The sequence below is a fragment of the Oncorhynchus tshawytscha genome, linkage group LG28 (assembly GCF_018296145.1).
Source record: "Oncorhynchus tshawytscha isolate Ot180627B linkage group LG28, Otsh_v2.0, whole genome shotgun sequence".
In the NCBI taxonomy this organism is placed as follows: Eukaryota; Metazoa; Chordata; class Actinopteri; order Salmoniformes; family Salmonidae; genus Oncorhynchus; species Oncorhynchus tshawytscha.
Window position 1 is genome coordinate 19923394 of NC_056456.1, and position 21153 is coordinate 19944546.

At 41.3% G+C, this 21153-nt stretch overlaps 1 long non-coding RNA gene across 1 annotated transcript; it reads right to left on the bottom strand.

The window, feature by feature from the left end:
- Positions 1–8766: 8766 nt before the first annotated feature.
- On the bottom strand, positions 8767–10490 carry LOC112226464. The gene is made up of 3 exons (XR_002949738.1): positions 10128–10490; positions 9846–10017; positions 8767–9577 (listed from the first exon to the last, which is right to left on the bottom strand). It is a non-coding gene; the product is annotated as an uncharacterized LOC112226464 (long non-coding RNA).
- Between the last annotated feature and the right edge of the window lie 10663 nt (positions 10491–21153).

Genomic DNA, 21153 nt, shown 5'->3' on the forward strand with positions numbered 1-21153 from the left:
CATTCTTAGACTCAGCTGTTGGTGTAGGCCTAGTAGCCTGTCTCTGTCAATCAGTGAGTTGGAGCTGTTCTCTCTCTCTCTCTCTCTCTCTCTCTCTCTCTCTCTCTCCCCCCCTTCTCTCTCTCTCTCTCTCTCTCTCCCCTTCTCTCTCTCTCTCCCCTTCTCTCTCTCTCTCTCCCCCTTCTCTCTCCTTCTTTCTCTCTCTCTCTCTCTCCCCTTCTCTCTCTCTCTCTCTCTCTCCCCTTCTCTCTCTCTCCCTCTCCTTCTCTCTCCTTCTCTCTCTCCTTCTCTCTCTCTCTCTCTCTCTCACACACGCTGACATTTCTAGCTCAAGTATTCCTGACTGACATCCCTCACTGCTGTCTATTTTCTCTGTCTGCCTATATACAGAGAAAGTCTATATCTAGCATGTACAGTGCCCTCAGAATATTCACACCCCTTTTCCACATTTTGTTCTGTCTGGATTTAAAATGGACTAAATTGAGATTTTGTGTCACTGGCCTACTCACAATACTGTATAATGTCATAGTGGATTTATGTTTTTAGAAATTTTAGTAAATTCATTAAAAATGAAAAGCTGAAATATCTTGAGTCAATAAGTATTTGTTATGGCAAGCCTAAATAAGTTCAGTAATAAAAAACGAGTCACATAAGTTGAGCATGGTGAAGTTATTAATTACACTTAGAATGGTGTATCAATACACCCAGTCACTACAAAGATACAGGCGTCCTTCCTAACTCAGTTGCCGGAGAGGAAGGAAACCGCTCAGAATTTTCACCATTAGGCCAATAGTAACTTTGAAACAGTTAGAGATTAATGGCTGTGATGGATCAACAACATTGTAGTTATTCCCCAATACCAACCTAAATGACAGAGTGAAAAGAAGGAAGCCTGTACAGAATAACAACATTTTAAAACATGCTTCTGTTTGCAATGAGGTACTAAAGTAAACTAAAGTAAAATATATACTAAAGTAATACTGCAAAAAATGTGGCAATGAAATTAACTTTGTCCTGAATACAAAATGTTATGTTTGGGGCAAATGCAACACAACACATCACTGAGTACCACTCTTCATATATTCAAGCATGGTGGTGGCTGCATCATGTATTCTTGTCATCGCCAAGGACAAGGGAGTTTTTATGATAAAAATACAAGTAATAGAGCTAAACACAGGCAAAATCCTAGAGGAAAACCAGATTCAGTCTGCTTTCCAACAGACACTGGGAGACAAATTCACTTTTCCGCAGGACAATAACACAAGGCCTAATATACACTGGAGTTGCTTAGCAAGACAACATTGAATGTTCCTGTGTGGCCTAGTTACAATTTTGACTTAAATCGGCATGAAAATCTATGACAAAACTTGAAAATGACTGTCTTGCAATGATCAACAACCAACTTGACAGAACTTGAATAATTTTTTAAAGAATAATGTGCAAATATTGTACAATCCAGGTGTGCAAAACTCTTAGAGACTTACCCAGGAAGACTCACAGCTGTGATCTCTGGCAAAGGTGATTCTAACTTATATTGACTCAGGGGGTTGAATACTTATGTAATCAAGATATTAGTGTTTTATCCTTCATAATTGTTTTACAAATGTTCTTCTATTCTGACCGTACTGAATATTTTGTGTAAATTGTAAAAATAAAAAAAAGTACAATTAAATCAATTTTAATACCACCTTGTAACACAACAAAATTTGTAAAAAGTCAAGGAGTCTGATTACTTTCTGAAGGCACTGTAACTTGTAGAAGCAAAATTCCTCGTGGGGGCAAATTCCCACTGGATTTTTTAAATTAAGGCCAATGGATGTAGTAGACCTGCTTTACCCATGAGGCTCCAGGGGAAAAGCCTAGAAGGGATGTGGAAACAATGTTGATTCAACCCGTGTGTGCCCAGTGGGCCATTCACACTCCCAAGACAGAATGTAATTTGAACACATGTACACCATCGATTGCAAGCACCCCTACGCAACGATCAAGCTACCCCTCAGCTACCCAAATAAAACATTTTGCCATTGGTCTTTCCCAAAATATCATTGCACATTCTTCTCTCATAGCATCAGTGATTTAGCACACACCTTGATCTACTGTTGACAAGACACGCATCTTGCATTCTTGCTGAATATTTTTGCACTTTGAAATCTAGAGGTGTAGGCTTATGTGATGAGAGGACGTATTTTCATGATATGCCTTTTAGTATAGACCTACGGAAACTATGATAATCTAAGGGACTGTACATGACTTATAATGAGGGATACCTTGAGAAAATCTGACCTCTCTAAATTGAAAATATATTTCTTCCCTTCCTGAATGCTTGAAAAAAAAACAAGTGACCCTCCCCTATCCCCAAAATAATAATTAAAGAGATTAATGTTTGGCAGCATGAGTGAAGGATGCTTTGTTGGTAAATAGGAAGCTGATTGTAGATTTGATTTTGGATTGGAGATGTTTGATATGAGTCTGTAAGGAGAGTTTACAGTCTTACCAGACACCTAGATATTTGTAGTTGTAGACATATTCTAAGTCAGAACCGTCCAGAGTAGTGATGCTAGACGGGCGGGCAGGTGCGGGCAGCGATCGTTTGAAGAGCATGCATTTAGTTTTACTTGCATTTAAGAGCAGTTGGAGGCCACGGAAGGAGTGTTGTATGGCATTGAAGCTCGTCTGGAGGTTTGTTAACACAGTGTCCAAAGAAGGGCCAGAAGTATACAGAATGGTGTCGTCTGCGTAGAGGTGAATCAGAGAATCACCAGCTGCAAGACCGACATTATTGATGTATACAGAGAAAAGAGTCAGCCCGAGAATTGAACCCTGTGGCACCCCCATAGAGACTGCCAGAGGTCCGGACAACAGGCCCTCCGATTTGACATACTGAACTCTATCTGAGAAGTAGTTGGTGAACCAGGCGAGGCAGTCATTTGAGAAACCAAGGCTGATGAGTCTGCCGATAAGAATGCGGTGATTGACAGAGTCAAAAGCCTTGGCCGGGTCGATGAAGACGGCTGCACAGTATTGTTTTTTATCAATGGCGGTTGTGATATCGTTTCGGACCTTGAGCGGGGCTGAGGTGCACCCATGACCAGTTCAACTCAATTGAGATGGTTTTGGATGAGTTGGATCGCAGAGTGAAGGAAAAGCTACCAACAAGTACTCAGCATATCTAGGAACTCCTTCATGACTGCTGGAAATGCATTCCTCATAAAACTGGTTGAGAGAATGCCAAGAGTGTGCAAAACTGTCATCAAGCCAAAGGGTGGATACTTTGAAGAATGTAAAATCTAAAATATATTTTAAAAATATCTATTTTTGTTTAACACTTTTTTGGTTACTACATGATTCCATATGTATTATTCATAGTTTTGATGTCTTCACTATTATTCTACATTGTAGAAAATAGTGAAAATAAAATAAAAACCATTGAATGAGTAGGTGTCCAACCTTTTGACTGGTACTGTATGATTTATCAGTAAATAGTTTATTAAAGTAACAACAATTTCCATAAAGATTGTGAAGAATGGTAGTGGCAGATGACTACCTTGTGGGGCTAAGCTGTAGTGTAGTCCGTGCATCGCTCTAGTCATATCTCACGTCATGTAACGAGTGCGCTGAGAGTCGGGAAGCAAGTTCAGGGAGTGAGTGTTTTAATAAATAAAATAAACAATGAACACAAACAATGCACCGACATAGCTAAAAGTCGAATACTTCGCCTAATTTCTGTTTATGTGTCAAAACAAGAAGTAGAGAATCATTGTACCATTTAAAACGCTGTGAAATATATTTTCCATAACCGAAAATATTATAATTTCAGTTGTTTGAAGCTGGTGTACAAAACCGAAAGCAAAAGACGCAAAAACGAAATTTAATCACGGGATGCATTGAAATAGCGCACATAGAATGGGCATTGTTGAATGACTTTATAGCCAGTAAGACATTTTTCGTTTCATTATAATTTAATTCTAAGTCAGTTTTTTTCTGACCATTATTCCTCCTCCACCAAACTTTTCAGTTGGCACTGTACATTGGGCCAGGTTGTGTCCTCCTGGCATCTGCCAAACCTAGATTTGTCCTTCGGACTGCTAGATGGTGAAGCATGATTCATTACTTCAAAGAGCACGTTTCCACTGTTCCAGAGTCCAATGGCAGCAAGCTTTACATCACTCCAGCCGAGGCTTGGCATTGCGCATGGTGATCTTAGGGCTTGTGTGCGGCTACTCAGTCATGGAAAGCCATTGCATGAAGCTCCCGATGAACAGTTATTGTGCTGACTGTGCTGAAGTTACTTCCAGAGGCAGTTTGGAACTCAATGGTGAGTGTTGCAACCGAGGACAGACAATTTTTACCACTACTTGCTTCAACACTCGACTATCGCATTCTGTGAGCTTCTGTGGCCTACCACTTCACAACTGAGTCGTTGTTTATCCTAGAAGTTTCCATTTCACAATAACAGCACTTACAGTTGACCGGGGAAGCTCTAATAGGGCAGAAATTTTACGAACTGACTTGTTGGAACAGTGGCTTCATATGACGGTGCCACGTTGAAAGTCACTGAGCTAGGGCCTCCTGGGTGGCGCAGTGGTCTAAGGCACTGCATCGAAGTGCTAGCTGTGCCACCAGAGATTCTGGGTTCGAGCCCAGGCTCTGTCGCAGCCGGCCGCAACCGGGAGGCCCATGGGGAGGACAATGGGGCGGCGCACAATTGGCCCAGCCTCGTCTGGGTTAGGGAGGGTTTGGCCGGCAGAGGTATCCTTGTCTCATCGCGCACTAGCGACTCCTGTGTCGGGCCGGGTGCAGTGCACGCTGATCAGGTCGCCAGGTGTTTCCTCTGACACATTGGTGCGGCTGGCTTCCGGGTTGGATGTGCATTGTGTCAAGAAACAGTGTGGCTAGGTTGGGTTGTGTTTCGGAGGATGCATGGCTCTCGACCTTCGCCTCTCCCGAGTCCGTACGGGAGTTGCAGCGATTAAACAAGACTGTAACTACCAATTGGGGAGAACAAAGGGGTAAAACATATTTTAAAAAATAATAATAAATAAAAAATAAAAAAAAGTCACTGAGCTCTTCATTACTGCTCTTCTACTGCCAATGTTTGTCTATGGAGACTGCACGGCTGTGTACTCTATTTCATACCCCTGTCACCATCTTTGGAAAGACCTGAAAAAAGCTGTGCAATAACGCTCACAGCCAAAGGTGCTTCATTACAGCCTCAAGTCTTCTTGTGTATGACGCTACAAGCTTGGCAGATCTGTATTTGGGGAGTTTCTTCCATTTTTCTCTGCACATCCTCTCAAGCTCTGTCAGGTTGGATTGGGAGTGTTGCTGCACAGCTTTTTTCAGGTCTCTCCAAAGATGTTTGATCGGGTTTAAGTCCCAGCTCTGGCTGGACCACTCAAGGACATTCAGAGACTTGTTCCGAAGCCAATCCTGCATTGTCTTGACTGTGTGCTTAAGGTCGTTGTCCTGTTGGAAGGTGAACCTTCGCCCCAGTCTGAAGTCCTTAGCACTCTGGAGCAGGTTTTAATCAAGGATCTCTGTACTTCGCTCCGTTCATCTTTGCCTTGATCCTGACTAGTCTCCCAGTTCCTGTCGCTGACAAACATCCCCACAGCATGATGCTGCCACCACCATGCTTCACCGTAGGGAAGGTGTGAGGTTTCCTCCAGACGTGAGTTCAATCTTGGTTTCATCAGACCAGAGAAACTTGTTTCACATGGTCTTAGTCTCTGCAGGTGCTTTTTGTCAAACTCCAAGCGGGCTGTCATGTGCCTTTTACTGAGGAGTGACTTCTGTCTGGTCACTCTACCATAAAGGCCTGATTGGTGGAGTGCTGCAGAGATGGTTGTCCTTCTGGAAGGTTTTTGCTCTGACACGTGGGACCTTACACGGGACCTTATATAGACAGGTGTGTGCCTTCACAAATCATGTCCAATCAATTGAATTTACCACAGGTGGACTCCAATCATGTTGTAGAAACATCTCAAGGATGATCTATGGAAACAGGATGCACCTGAACTCAATTTTGAGTCTTATAGCAAAGGGTCTCAATACTTATGTAAATAAGGTATTTCAGTTTTTTATTTTTAAATGTGGAAAAAGTCAAGGGGTCTGAATACTTTCCAAAGACACCGTAGGTGTAGTCAAATTACATTCTGTAAAGCCTGAATTAACATTAAAATATAGGTAACCCCATTGACAGAAAGGCAACACAAGCATTTAGCAAACATTTTATGTCGTAAAATATCAAAATACATTAAGCTGTAATTTATGTTGATTTCCATTAGGTTTAAAAAAAAACAATGATCTATGTTTTGGTTTTAAAAAATTATATATATTTTTAAATGGCTGGTCAAAAAGCCACTATTTTGGGAGAATGACCCATGCACCCTTTCTCCTTCACTACTTAACAGAGTTGAGTGGCTTGATGTCCTTACAAATTTTCAATCACCATCCAAGAATAACTTGGCCACTGAAATAGGCCTATATTGATGTGGCATCACTGCCACTATGTGGTCAAAATCTGTATTACACATGTTCATTAAATTGCATGTGGGTGTGTTTTGAAAGCAGAGCTCGTGAATTTCTGGATGTAGTATTCATGTCATTGTGTCAGCAATCTAAAATATGTAGAATGCTACTTGTTTCTTAATGGCTCCTGCGTCCAAAATATTTACCCTGGGCTTCAGCCTTATGTCTCCCTTGGTATTAATGGATGCCTCACTGTCGTTATCCCAAGCTATTCTATTACTAAGCCTGTGACCTTTTCCTGTCTCTTTGTTTTCATCTGACACTCACTAAATTGTTCTATGTTCACAGAAATAATAGATGCCAAAAAGGTCTATGAGGGAATTGAGACAACAGAGAGAGAGATAACAAAACAAAAACAAACATCTGATCACAAATATGGTGCACTCGGGATGTTAAATGTAAACTTTGTATCCATAAATTGGGCCACAAACATACAGTACCTTGAGAAACACATCACTGTCAAAATATAAGCATAAATATGACCAGTATAATTCTCCAAATAACTTTGCTTATCCAACAACTATCCTGTCGTTGGTGATGACCAAAAACAATTCGTGTATTTGTCTCTCTATGCCTCTGAGAATAGAACATTCAGCAGTTGGACTGGAATTTACCTCTGATCCCCTGGTTAGGCTCTGACTGACAATACAAACAGCTGCACTGCTGAATGCGGTCAGTTCTTTTCAACTCCCGTAAGTCCTCTCAGATGAGGACACAGGAGGCAACGAGAGGAGATGATAAGGCAGACATGTGGCATGTCATTCCCACAGGAGTCAGGATGCATGCAGACGCTTCTGGTAGTTGAGCTCACACGCAACTTTGAAGAGGACATGACACTGAACATACCTTTAATGGCTATTTACTTAAATAATGACTGACAAAAGTTATTAAAAAAATCAAGTACCTACATTGAACTTGCAGGGGGACATGCTCTATCGTCTGGCTATTCTAAAACTGAAGTCTGGGCATGTTCGAGAGGATCCCTTTTGTGAAGTCGGTGCTGTTCAAAGTGTGTTGCATTATGGGAGAAAAAAAATCTGACTTGCACCGACATTTTGACTGCATGCACTTGGCAAAAATCATGTGATCAAAGTTCATGAAGTTTTGACTGCAAGTTTCTGCAGTTGTACTTCAACAACTTCATCATGCAGCCATGGCCTGCATTGTGGGGAGGCACTATTTGTCAACCTATCATTAGGGTGCTTTTGTTTGACCCACACAAACAAATGTGGTCAAAGATGTGACTGAAACAGGAGCCAACTTTGCCGTAATTCTAAAGCTTCAGAGTATACAAATGAAAGTTACATTTGAGACCTCTCTCTAACCAATATTGTTCAAACGTTAGTTTTCAGTTCTTGAGTGTGTGTGATATGCAGGTATAGAAATGTTTATTTCAATGTTTTTACGTCGTTTATTTTATAAACACTCGCACTTATGTTGACACTGCCATGTTGATCTGGGCCTTGCTTTTGGAAAACCACTAGTGTCTGACTTTCGACTGTTGCAGATGCATCTACCCCAACTTCACTCACCAACTTTCGTCTACAGTTGGCTTCATTAGGCTTACCATTCGACATTCCCCTTCTTATCTCAATAACTATCTAGGGTGAAATTGTCATTGTTTGGATTCGATTAAGCTGGCCTGGGCGCCAGGATAGGCCTAGTTTTGCACCGGGTGAAAAGTGATTGCATAAATTTTGGAACCGGTCTGCCGCCCGAGCATTAGCCGGGTGCCCTGTTCTGTAATTCCCCGTTCTGGAAGGCGGCTCAAAACAAAAGTGACTTAGATTAAGCATGTGGAGTAATGAGTACACTGTAAAAAAAAATTGACTGTAGAAATTACATAAAATTAAGAGCAATTTTTTTTTTAAACAGTGATTAACAACATGTTGCTGTAGATTAACTACAATAACTTACTGTTTATAATTAACAGCAATTTGCTGTATTTTTACAGTACCTGTACACCTTTATAATTGCAATATATTATTGTGCTTTCTATTTTACAGTAATTACTTGTATCTATGACATTTACAGGATTTACTTGGCAACTTGAATTGCCGTTAAATTACTGTGATTTATTTTCTAGTATTTTCCTACAGTTCTGTTGTATGTGATTTTACAGTAACATGACATTTACAGATAAAATATGCCAATAGTACTGTAAACTTCTAAAACATTTGCATTACCAAAACAAGTAAACACAATACAAATAATATCTTCTTAAGCATGGTTTAATGTTAACAAACCAAAAAAGTGACAAACACTTTCAATAAGCTGCCATAGTACAACTTCACCATTGCTAGGTGGGAAATGCCAATAAACCGTAGCCAAATGTGCTGCATCATAAATGCCTCAACGACAAACCTACACCTTTCCCCCAGCACCTATCAAAAAGTGTACATTTTTAAATGATTCATTAGGACAAAATACAATTGTTCATCTTAACAGAATTGGTATGATATTCTAGCTTGTATGTGACATAAAAAAATATTGATAGTTTGTCACAAGGCTATTCTGCATTCAGATGCAAAGCCATTTTTTTCAACAAAAAGGTTTCAAGTGTATCAATTAAAAAATATATATCAATGTCCTGAATAAGGTGCATGTTTACAACTGTTCCACCATAGAAAGTGATATAATTACAGATAAGAAAAGCACTGGTATACTGTACATATCTTAGCTTTTGAAATAAAAATATATTTTCACACACAGGTAACTCAAAAATCACATTGCCTCGCTTTGAGCTAAACATTTTTTTTTTAAATCTTGGAGGGGTAGTAGGCCTGCTCTCTGCCTGGCCTTATCTTAGGTTTGTCATTACCTTCACTCCCAGGTTAAACACAGAGTATGTCTTTTTGGGAAGGGTAATTAGACTTTAGAATTGTGAGATTTAAGGTCAGAAAAGATCAATGGATATTTTGTCCTATTCCCAGATTTCTAATTTGGCCCTTCCCAAAACTACATGCTCAAGCTTTAATAAGGGTTGCTGATGACCTCTGCTGTGGCGGTCTTCGAGCCAGTGGATGCATTGATTCCAGCAAAACATCTGTGAAAACAAAGAGCACACACATTGCTGAAAGATGATTATGTCCCCTGATGTCTTAAATAGTGTCTGAAGTGTGCTGCATTACCTCTGTACATTGTCCCCAGCTCAAATAATGACTTCGCTATGTGTTTACGCTCTGACAAAGGAGCCTTTCAAACTTATCAACATATATTGATTCAATTAACCTATCAAACCAAGCTGTGACACAAAATGCCTCCGTTTAAAGCCCCCGACCCCAAAGGAATTCTCCCAAGGAAGAATTGTTTACCTTTGGATGAACTTTAGGGTGTGTGAAGCCTTCTCTTGGTATTGCAGATTGAAGGTGTAGAATGAGGCAAAAAAAAAAAAGCTGCCGGTGCTTCCACAAAGTTTGAGTGGACCGTCATCACGACCTCCTTCTCGATGCCTGTCATCCCATTTGGCAGCAGTCGTTATGTCCCCTGAAATCAGATCACTTACATGTTTCACAATTACTTCTGTGAAACTTTGCGATTGTAAGGCCCTGTCTAAAAACAATGACTCACACAGAAAGTCTTATTGGATACACTACCTTGAACAATCAGTCTTAGTGACTCACTCCTCAGCTCGGCTACCTTAGGTGCTGGGCTAGCGTTAATGGCACTGCGCTGTAAGTCAAATGTTGCTTTCATGAGCTGCGAGAGTTGTCCTCTGTCACCTCCTGTAGGCCCTTCTTTGGAATAAAACTGCTTCATTTTCTCATGCTTTGCCGCCAAAGGTTCTTCCGTTTCTTCAGTGGGAAAGTCAGGTTGCCATCTTACACAGCCGTATTCGTCAGTTGGCCCTCTTGCACTGACTACAGTCAATGAGCCTGAGTGTTTTTCTCTTTCTTAGTCGTACCAGAGGATTATCACCATTCTTATGCTCAACGCGTCTTTTCATCTGGTTTAACAGGGATCCATAGCCACTCCCAATTGTAGAGCCATCTTTCATTGTATCAGCAAAGATTTTCGGCAACTGTTGTACCATCCTCTTGGCTATTGTACGGCAATCTGCTCTGGTTGGATTAGGTTCAGCAACTCTCATTGCACCTACTGTAATTCTCACCATCTCTCTTCGTTCTCCAGGGGTTGGCAGTGTGCCTCTGGCGATGGCTGATGCACATTTTGCCCCAAGGGACAGTGAAGTTCTCCGGACCAAATGTCCAGGTCTACAGTACTGGTCGTATTCATTGTTGACCAGGTTGTGCTGGATGTGGAGGATGACTGAAGGGGAAGGGCTTAATGGCTCAACTATTGATATTTCCTTGATGGCACCAGCTGTGTCACTCCTTGTTTGTCCTTGGAAGTCAAATAGTTGCTCAACTAAAGTAATACAATTCCAAACATTTCCTTTCAACAGTACAGTACTTTGTAAATCTTTAGCAAAATGTAATACCTTCAAATCTCCATGCATTTAGCAGCTTCTGGCATTGTATTGGTCTGATTTGCTCCTGTACAGTAGGTCTTGAAGTTGAAGGTCTGGCTTTCCCTCTACTCCCACCTCTGATTCAGAGGGTTGGGTTAAATGTGGAAGACACATTTCTGTTGAATACATTCAATTGGACAACTGACTAGGTATCCTCCTTTCTCTTGTCCTGGAGGGGTGAAAGTGGTCTCCTCAGGCAAATCTGGTAGCACTGACAATACTGCTTCTCCTATCCCCTCTACTAGCGCTGTCATGGCTCTACAGCAAAGGGAAAGAATGATGAAGGATCGTCATTGATTTGCCACATACCTTATACTCTACTAAGGAGTAATAACCAAGAAGGTCTTCATGCTTAATGCAGATCAAGTTTGAGTCCTGGGCTACTCCTGTTAGGCTACTCCTGTTAGGCAGTGAATACCTACATCAACTATCTGCACCGCCTGCTGCCTCTCTAAAACAGAATAAACAGAGGAGTAGCAATGGACCAGGATCAACTTCATCTCACCCATTTGCAATCCATCCTCATCTTTCCCCATCACAACATACATTCTCTTCCTGTACATTGTGCCTTTGACAGTGATATCAATTGAAACAGCTGTGTTGTCAGAAGTGAAGTGAAGTGAAGTGAAAAACAGCGACTGAATCGTCAATCTTCTTGTTGTAATCACTGGCATAAAAGTCGGTTCAGTTTTCTACCTGAAATAAACTGCCAGCACTTAAATAGACTTGGAACAGTTGGTGTCTCTCTGCTAGAGTCCCATATGCATTCTTAAGGTTGTGCAATTTCCATGCACACTGCTTGAAGTAAGTATGCATACTTTCGAACCTCAACATCCAGAGTAGAATTTGTGGCCGAACCTAACAATAAGTGTGGTAATGGCAGAGATAATGGTGCTTTGGCTTGAGGGGTTTGTCTGGATAACAGCGTCTGCTAAATTATTTAAATGTATTGGTTCTGGTGGACCATGGTGGATCGGACCCAACCAAATTTTATGAGAGCGATCAACAAACCGACTCTCATTTACATTTTAGTCATTTAGCAAACTCTCTTATCCAGAACAATTTAGAGTTAGTGCATCCATTAAGGTGAGGCAGCCACATATCACAGTCTTAGTAGGTCATAAAAAGCCTTTAAAGATACATGTCTTTTAGCACTTAGCAGTAATGAAGAGTGTTCCGCCAAAACGACACTCTTTCTGATGTGTATCTCGGCTAATTGTCATGTAGAGATTAAAATTGAAGCCCAGTGATAAAACTTCAAAGGTAAAATAAAGGTAGCAAATATGTGGCAAGCTGTGTGTCTGTTTCCACTATGCAGGCAAATGTCCAGCATAGTAATGTTGGCCATCATATATGCACCAACTGTACTGACAGCTGGTATCTGCATTTTAAATAGTAATTTCTTTGTGAAATAACTTGGGTAAAGATAGTTTATTGCAAAATACACTGATACCTTCAAGTTCGATTATTTGAATTGTGAAAAATGTCCATAGTCAATATTATTCAACCCTAATGTGATATATTTTTGTGAAATGTAGAAATGTATTCTGAATACTTGTCCACCTTTTGATACCAGCATTATAAACCAGCAGGCATACAGTATGTGATCAAGACAGTCTATGATGGCTGGCAATGAGCACTCTGCTGGCAGGCTGCCCTCCAAAGTGATAGCGTAGTGCTGCCAGAAAGAACAACCTTTCCATCTGTCCTGCATCCTCCGCTACAAGTAGGCCGTATGATTTTGCTTGCTCTGGGCTCCAGGGGAGTGACATATCCCATATCCCTAGTTGATGATATTGGCTGGGGGGTTGCAAGTTTTGTACCTCTGGATTGTGGCAACAAATGGGCTTGGGTTGTATATGGGAATGATGGGCTACAGTATTTATTATAATATTCTATTTTGACTGGAATTGTTTTGGTTGTTGTTAACAAGTGCAGCATCCCTCTGTTTGAGCAGGATGTTTCAGTACGCTAAACTAGGTAGCTGCATTTGCTAGCTTAAGTAAGTAAAAGTGAGGGGAAAAAAGACACTCTTTCTCTTGCTTCTCCTTCATTTTGGAAGAAATCAATTTGTTCAAAACTGTTCAACTATTCTCTCTCTCCTTGAGTCCACTACTCACCACATGTTATACACTGCAGTGCTAGCTAGCTGTAGCTTATGCTTTCAGTGATCCTTTGATTGGGTGGACAACATGTCAGTTCATGCTGCATGAGCTCTGATCGGAGGACGTCCTCTAGCCTGAAGTTGTCATAATTACTGTGTAAGTCAATGGAAGGGGGTGAGAACCATAAGCCTCCTAGGTTTTGTATTGAAGTCAATGTACCCAGAGGACGGAAGCTAGCTGTCCTCTGGCTACACCATGGTGCTACCCTACAGAGTGCTGTTGAGGCTACTGTAGACCTTCTTTGCAAAATAGTGTTTTTTAATCAGTTATTTGGTGACATGATTATATTTGGTATAGTTTTATCTAGAAAGTATAACTTTTTGAATGTTTTACAATTTAAATGTGTATGAAATTCACTGAGGATGGTCCACCCATTCCTCCTCCGAGGAGCCTCCACTGGTGCAGACCAAGAATGGGAAGGTCAGTGAAATGGGAAGGTCAGGTGAAACAGATCAGGGCGTGACACTAATATGTGTTTCTATAACATTCTAAGGAAACTAAGGATCCAATCATCCAGGCTAACCCAGCTCTGGAGGCATTTGGTAATGCCAAGACCATTAGAAATTACAACTCCTCAAGATTTGAGAGTTTCTGATAGATATTCAGATTTAGTTAATACAGCATTAATCACCTGAAAATAAACTAACAAACATTTTATGTTTCGGGTAAATTTATCAGGATTAATTTTGACACTCGAGGAAAACTAACTTCTGCTAAAACTGAGACATGTCCAAAGAAAGTGGCTGAAAGAAATCTTGTGTCACTTTTGAGCTGAGGGCTGAGAGAGACTACCACATCTTCTATCAGATCTTGTCAAACAAGAAACCTGAATTACTGGGTCAGTACCACAATTAGATAACAATGATGCATTGACTACATTCATTTGTGTAATGTAATAATGTAATATCATGTCTACATTTGTCTTTCTATGTCTCTCTCCCCACTCTCATGGGAATACAAAGACGCTGCTGGTGTCAGCTAATCCATATGACTATTGTCTATTGATGTCTATTGATGACGCTGATGTTGGGAACAGATGTGAGTTACTTTACCATTACTCAGGCCACTGAATTTAGGTATTAGAGTTGTAATTCTTTGGTTTGGGAAACAAAGTGTTGTCTTGCTGAATTTCAAGCCAGCTTGTTATGTTGTCAATCCAAAAGATGGATTTATGTTGCATATGTCAAGTAAACATTGTAGCCTACCCTGTTCTTGATTTTAAATAATAATATCTACGATAGCAGAGCATCATTACATCATGAAATATCGGTGTTGTTTTTTTTGTTTTTTTGACCAATTCTCACTACTAAATTGCTGTGCTTTTCTCAGCTTCCACAGAGTGCTTTTGATTTGCTGGGCTTTACTGTGGAGAAGAAAAACTCTGTGTATAAGCTGACTGGTGCCATCATGCACTATGGCAATATGAGGTTCAAGCAGAAACAGTGCGAGGAGCAGGCAGAGGCTGATGGAACGGAATGTGAGAGCAGGCTAAAAGCCAAAAGCAGAGCATTAGATAGTTCTGTGAATCCATAGGTAAAGCATTACAACTCACTGATTTTCTTCCCCAGGTGCTGACAAAGTATCATATCTTATGGGCCTGGACTCTGCTGACCTCATAAAGGGTGTCTGTCACCCACAGGTAAAAGTAGGGAACGAGTGGGTCAAAGGGCAAACTGTCCAAGAGGTGAGTGATGGGATAATTCACACAGGGGAGAGCAAAAAGTTGATGATGTGAGATCCTATATCGAGATTAGATAGCATTTTTCCATTCTAACAAACCACTAGCTCGAAGACGCCAGGCTCCCCAGCATTACTCACTCATGCCACCATCATTACGCACACCTCTCTTCATCCGTCACCGGCATCAGCAATTATTGGACTCACCTGGACTCAGTCACCTGTGTCATTACCTCCCCTATATATATCTGTTCCTTGCTTGATATCTGTTCCTCGCTTCAACGTCATATGTCGTTGTGTTACCTGTGTGCTGACACTGTTCCTGTCTTGTTCCATGTCTGTTACTTATTAAATATTGACTCCCCGTACCCGCTGCTCTACTCCAGCGTCGTCTTTACAGTAAATACTACAGTATTCCGTACTACAGTCCGCAAAAACACTACAGTAAATACAATAGTATACTGTCCCCATAGGAGAACCCTGTATAAATGATTGGAGACAGACGCAGGAATTCATAACAGGGGGGTTTAATACTCCACCTAAAATATACAACAATGCCATGAAAAGTCACAGGGACGAAGCCCAAAACAAACACACATACAAAAACACAGGGATGTAACCTCTAATAAATACATGGGACGAGACCCGTAATACACTACATGGGACGAGACCCGTAATACACTACAGGGGACGAGACCCGTAATACACTACATGGGACGAGACCCGTAATACACTACAGGGGACGAGACCCGTAATACACTACATGGGACGAGACCCGTAATACACTACAGGGGGCGAGACCCGTAATACACTACAGGAAGCGAGACCTGTAATACACTACATGGGACGAGACCCGTAATACACTACAGGGGGCGAGACCCGTAATACACTACAGGAAGCGAGACCCGTAATACACTACATGGGACGAGACCCGTAATACACTACATGGGACGAGACCCGTAATACACTACAGGGGACGAGACCCGTAATACACTACATGGGACGAGACCCGTAATACACTACAGGGGACGAGACCCGTAATACACTACAGGAAGCGAGACCTGTAATAACAAATGCACAACAATACGAGACCCATAATAACAAATGCACAATACATGCAGCACGAAAGCCAAAATAACAAAGCACAGGTACTCACAGACCAACGGACATAGCAACAATAACCGACAAGACAATGGTGAACAGAGGGCACATATATACAATTACTTATCAGGGGAATTGGAATCAGGTGTTCGTAATGAGACAGTTCAGTGACTCCTAGAGGCCGGTGACGTTGACCTCCGGAACTGGTGCACGGAAGGGCAGCAGTACCGGCAGAATCCGTGACACCTATGGGGACAGCCTAAACACCGGTTTGGAACCCATTTTTTCTAAGATTGTAACATTACATATTATTTTATTTGTAATATTATTTTATTTAACCTTTATTTAACTCAAGTCAGTTAAGAACAAATTCTTATTTACAATGAAGGCCTGCCAAAAGGCAAAAGCCCTCCTGCAGGGACAGGGGCTGGGAGAATTTTTTAAAACATTTAATAAAAATATAGGACAAAACACACATCACAACAAGAGAGACACCACAACACTATATAAAGAGAGACCTAAGACAACAACATAGCAAAGCATCAACACATGACAACACAGCATGGTAGCAACACAAAATGACAACAACATGATAGCAACACAACATGACAGCAGCCCAATATGGTAGCAGCACAAAATATGGTACAAACATTATTGAGCACAGACAACAACACAAAGGGCAAGAAGGTAGAGACAACAATACAACACGCAAAGCAGCCTCAACTGTCAGTAAGAGTGTCCATGACAGAGTCTTTGAATGAAGAGTTTGAGTGTTAATTGCAGCTCGTTCCAGTCTCTAGCTGCAGTGAACTGAAAAGAGAAGCGACCCAGGAATGTGTGTGCTTCGGGGACCTTTAACAGAATGTGACTGGTAGAACGGGTGTCGTATGTGTAGGATGAGGGCTGCAGTAGGTACCTCAGATAGGGGGGAGTGAGGCCTAAGAGGGTTTTATAAATAAGCATCAACCAGTGGTTCTTGCGAGATGACCAGTTTACAGAGGAGTGTAGAGTGCAGTGATGTGTCCTATAAGGAGCATTGATGGCAAATCTGATGGCCGAATGGTAAGGAACATCTAGCCGGTTGAGTGCACCTTTATGTCTCCATAATCTAGCATGGGTAGGATGGGTAGGATGGTCATCTGAATCAGGGTTAGTTTGGCAGCTGGGGTGAAAGAGGAGCGATTACAATAGAGGAAACCAAGTCATTTAACTTTAGCCTGCAGCTTTGATAGGTGCTAAGAGAAGGACAGTGTACCATCTAGCCATACTCCCAAGTATTTGTATGAAGTGACTACCTCAAGCTGTAAACCCTCAGAAGTAGTAATCACACCTGTGTGGTGAGGGGCATTCTTCTTACCGAACCACATTTGTTTTGGAGGTTAATGGTTAAGGTTAAGGGCAGAGAAAGCTTGTTGGACACTAAAAAAACTTTGTTGTAGAGCGTTTAACACAAAATCCGGGGAGGGGCCAGCTGAGTAAAAGACTGTATCATCTGCATATAAATGGATGAGAGAGCTTCCTACTGCCTGAGCTATGTTGTTGATGTAAATTGAGAAGAGCGTGGGGCCTAGGATCGAGCCTTGGGGTACTCCCTTGGTGACAGGCAGTGGCTGAGACAGCAGATGTTCTGACTTTATACCAGAGGTGTGGACTCGAGTCACATGACTTGGACTCGAGTCAGACTTGAGTCACAAATATGATGACTTGCAACTCGACTTTGACTTTAGCACCAATTACTCGTGACGAGCCTTATGACTCGACCTGACTTGATACCCTCCCCAAGCCCAAATATAAAAAAATATGCTATTAAAAAAGTGTGCAGCGCATCAACTCTTCATTTAACGGATTACAGTTTGAATCGGACAGCAGCCAATCAAATTGTGCCAGCTGAAAAAAAGTTGTGCGTGGCTGTGCAGAGGAACGTCGGTGGGTGAATTCAGATGGAGCCCTTGGAAAGATGATACCCAAATTGAATATTTTCGGATATAAAGATGACGCTGTATCAACAAAAAACAGATTGCAACTTGCAAACCATGCGGGAAGAAAATTACAGATGGAGGCGCAAAAATGTTCAACTTTGTTTGACATTTGAAGCTCCACAAAGAACGGTAAGTAGTGGCTAATATAGCCGGCAGCTATATATTTTATTACTTTAAAGTGTATCATGTAAGCTAACGTAATGTTAAGTCAATGAGCCTCCACACAGTCAGTCAGCCATATCGATCCTCGATAGTCGATCACTATTGGGGGGGGGGGGATCTTTCTCATGGCAACCCATGTATGTCCATGGAAATATAACGTTTATTTGGAATGTAATAAATATATAGATATTTTTAAAAGCATTCATGATTTGTGTAATATATTATACTATTACTCTTGTTAAAAATATGAAATGGTATTACATTTGGTGAAGAGCACATTATGACTTATTTAGGACTGGAAACTTGACTTGATACTTGACGATCTTGACTTGAGAGTTGACACTGACTTGCCTGTCTTGACTTGGGACTTGACGTGGGACTTGAGTGCTAAGACTTGAGACTTACTTGTGACTTGTAAAACAATGACTTGGTCCCACCTCTGCTTTATACACTGCACTCTTTGAGAGAGGTAGTTAGCAAACCAGGCCAAAGACCCCTCAGAGACACCAATGCTCCTTAACCGGCCCACAAGAATGGAATGGTCTAAAAATAGCAGCACAACATTGCTTAGAATCAAGGGCAATGGTGACATCATTGAGGACCTTGCAGTGACATATCCATAACCTGAGTGGAAACCAGATTGCAGACCAGAGAGAATACTATAGACATTAAGAAAGCCAGTCAGTTGATTATTGACAAGTTTTTCTAACACTTTTGATAAACAGGAGAAAATAGAAATTGGCCTATAACAGTTAGGATCAGCTTGGTCCCCCCCCTTTAAATAAAGGATACACCATGGCTGCCTTGCAAGCAATGGGAACCTCCCCAGAGAGGAGAGACAGGTTTGAAAGGTCAGAGATAGGCAATGATAGGGGCAGCAACTTTAAAGAAGAAAAGGTCTGAACCATCTGACCCAGATGTTTTTTGGGGGTCAAGTTTAAGGAGCTCCTTTAGAACCTCAGATTCAGTGACTGCCTGCCTTTGTAGTGGGGCAGAGGAAAAGGAGGGAGGAGCATCGCGGCTGGTCGTATTAAAAGGGGTTGGGTATGAGGAAATGTTGGACAGGCAATGAGGCAGGGCTGAGTCAAATAGGAATCCTGACTTAATGAAGTGGTGATTAAAGAGCTCAGCCATGTGCTTCTTGTCAGTAACAACTACATCATCAACATTAACGGACATGGGCAGCTGTGAGGATGAGGGTTTATTCTCCTGGTCTTTAACCAATTTCCAGAACTTCTTGGGGTTAGACCCACAGAGAGAGAACTGCTCCTTGAAGTAACCAACTTTGGCCTTCCGGATAGTCTGGGTGCACTTATTTCTCATTTGCCTGAACGAGAGCCAGTCAGCCTGAGTATGCGTGTGCCGAGCCTTTCTTCAAATGGAATTCTTGAGGCGGAGTAACTCTGCAAGATCACGGATGAACCAGGGGGTGAACCTGTTTCTAATTCAATTTTTTTTATGGGGGCGTGTTTGTGAACAATACCACTGAAAATATAAAAACAATAAGGTCCAAGCATCTTCGACAGAGCTGATTCTATACCAATTTACAGAGGCCAGATCATGAATGAATTCTTGCTCATTAAAGTTTTTTAGAAAGCGCCTATGACAAATCAGGACAGGTCGTTTCACTGAGCAGCCATTACGAACACAGGCTGTAAAACAGTGATCATAAGGTCATTACAGAAAACACCAGACTTATACCTATCAGGATTATTTGTGAGGATAACATCAGGGAGAGTAGCCTTTTCTGGGTGTTTGGAGTCATACCTTGTGGGATTGGTAATAATCTGAGAAAGATTTAGGGAGTCCCATTGCTTTAGGACTTGGTCAGGTGGTTTAAGCATGTCCCAGTTTAGGTCACCTAGCAGGACAAATTCAGACTTAGTGTAAGGGGCCAGGAGAGAGTTTAAGGCGGGTAGGGTACAGGCCGGTTATAACCAGAAAGGTTAACATCAGTGTTCAAAACAATCTTCCTTAACTTGTTGAGGATAGGGGGCAGTATTTTCACTTTGGATGAATTGCGTGCCCATAGTGAACTGCATCCTACTCTGTCCTAGATTGCTAATATATGCATATTAGTATTACTATTGGATAGAAAACACTCTGAAGTTTCTAAAACTGTTTGAATTATGTATGTGAGTATAACAGAACTCATAGGGCAGGCAATCTTCCAAACAAGAAGTGAAATTCTGAATGTGGGTGAACTTTGACGTCATCGCCCCTTCCTTTCCCAACAAGATATGGATCGGGTAGCACTTCCTACGCCTTCCACTAGATGTCCTCATTCAGTAGAATGTGGATTGGAGTGTTTGGTGTGAACTTTGACCGAATGGGAGGGGAAATAGTCACTGTCCCGACAGAATGTAATTTCCTTGTGGCGCCACCGTCGTTCCATTTGGCTGCAGCTGAAAACATATGATCAGGTTGGAACGTTATTGGATATATATGAAAATAACATCCTGAAGATTGATTCTCTACTTAGTTTGACTAGTTTATTCGACCTGGAATATATATTTTTGGAGTTTTCGTGCGAGTTGTCCTGGACCGGCGTCAGCTTTTGGGCACGTGAGCTGAAAGTGGTAGCAAATGCAGCTAATTGGACACTAGTATTGGACATTATGGAACAAAACAACGATTTATTTTGGAACTAGGTCTCCTTGCACTGCATTCTGATGAAAGATCATCAAAGGTAAGGCAATATTTATGATGTAATTTCGTATTTCTGTTGACTCCAACATGGCGGAGAAATACTTTTACGTCTGAGCGCTGTCTCAGATTATTGCATGGTAGGCTTTTTCCGTAACGTTTAAAAAAAATCTGACACAGCGGTTGCATTAAGAACCCGTGTATCTTTAATTATATGTATAACATGTATCTTTAGTCAAAGTTTATGATGAGTATTTATGTTATCTGGTGTAGCTTTCTATAATTCCTCCGGATATTTTGGAGGCATTTCTGAACATGGCGTCAATGTAAACCGAGATTTGTGGATATAAATATGCATATTATCGAACAAAACATAAATGTATTGTGTAACATGTCATATGAGTGTCATCTGATGAAGATT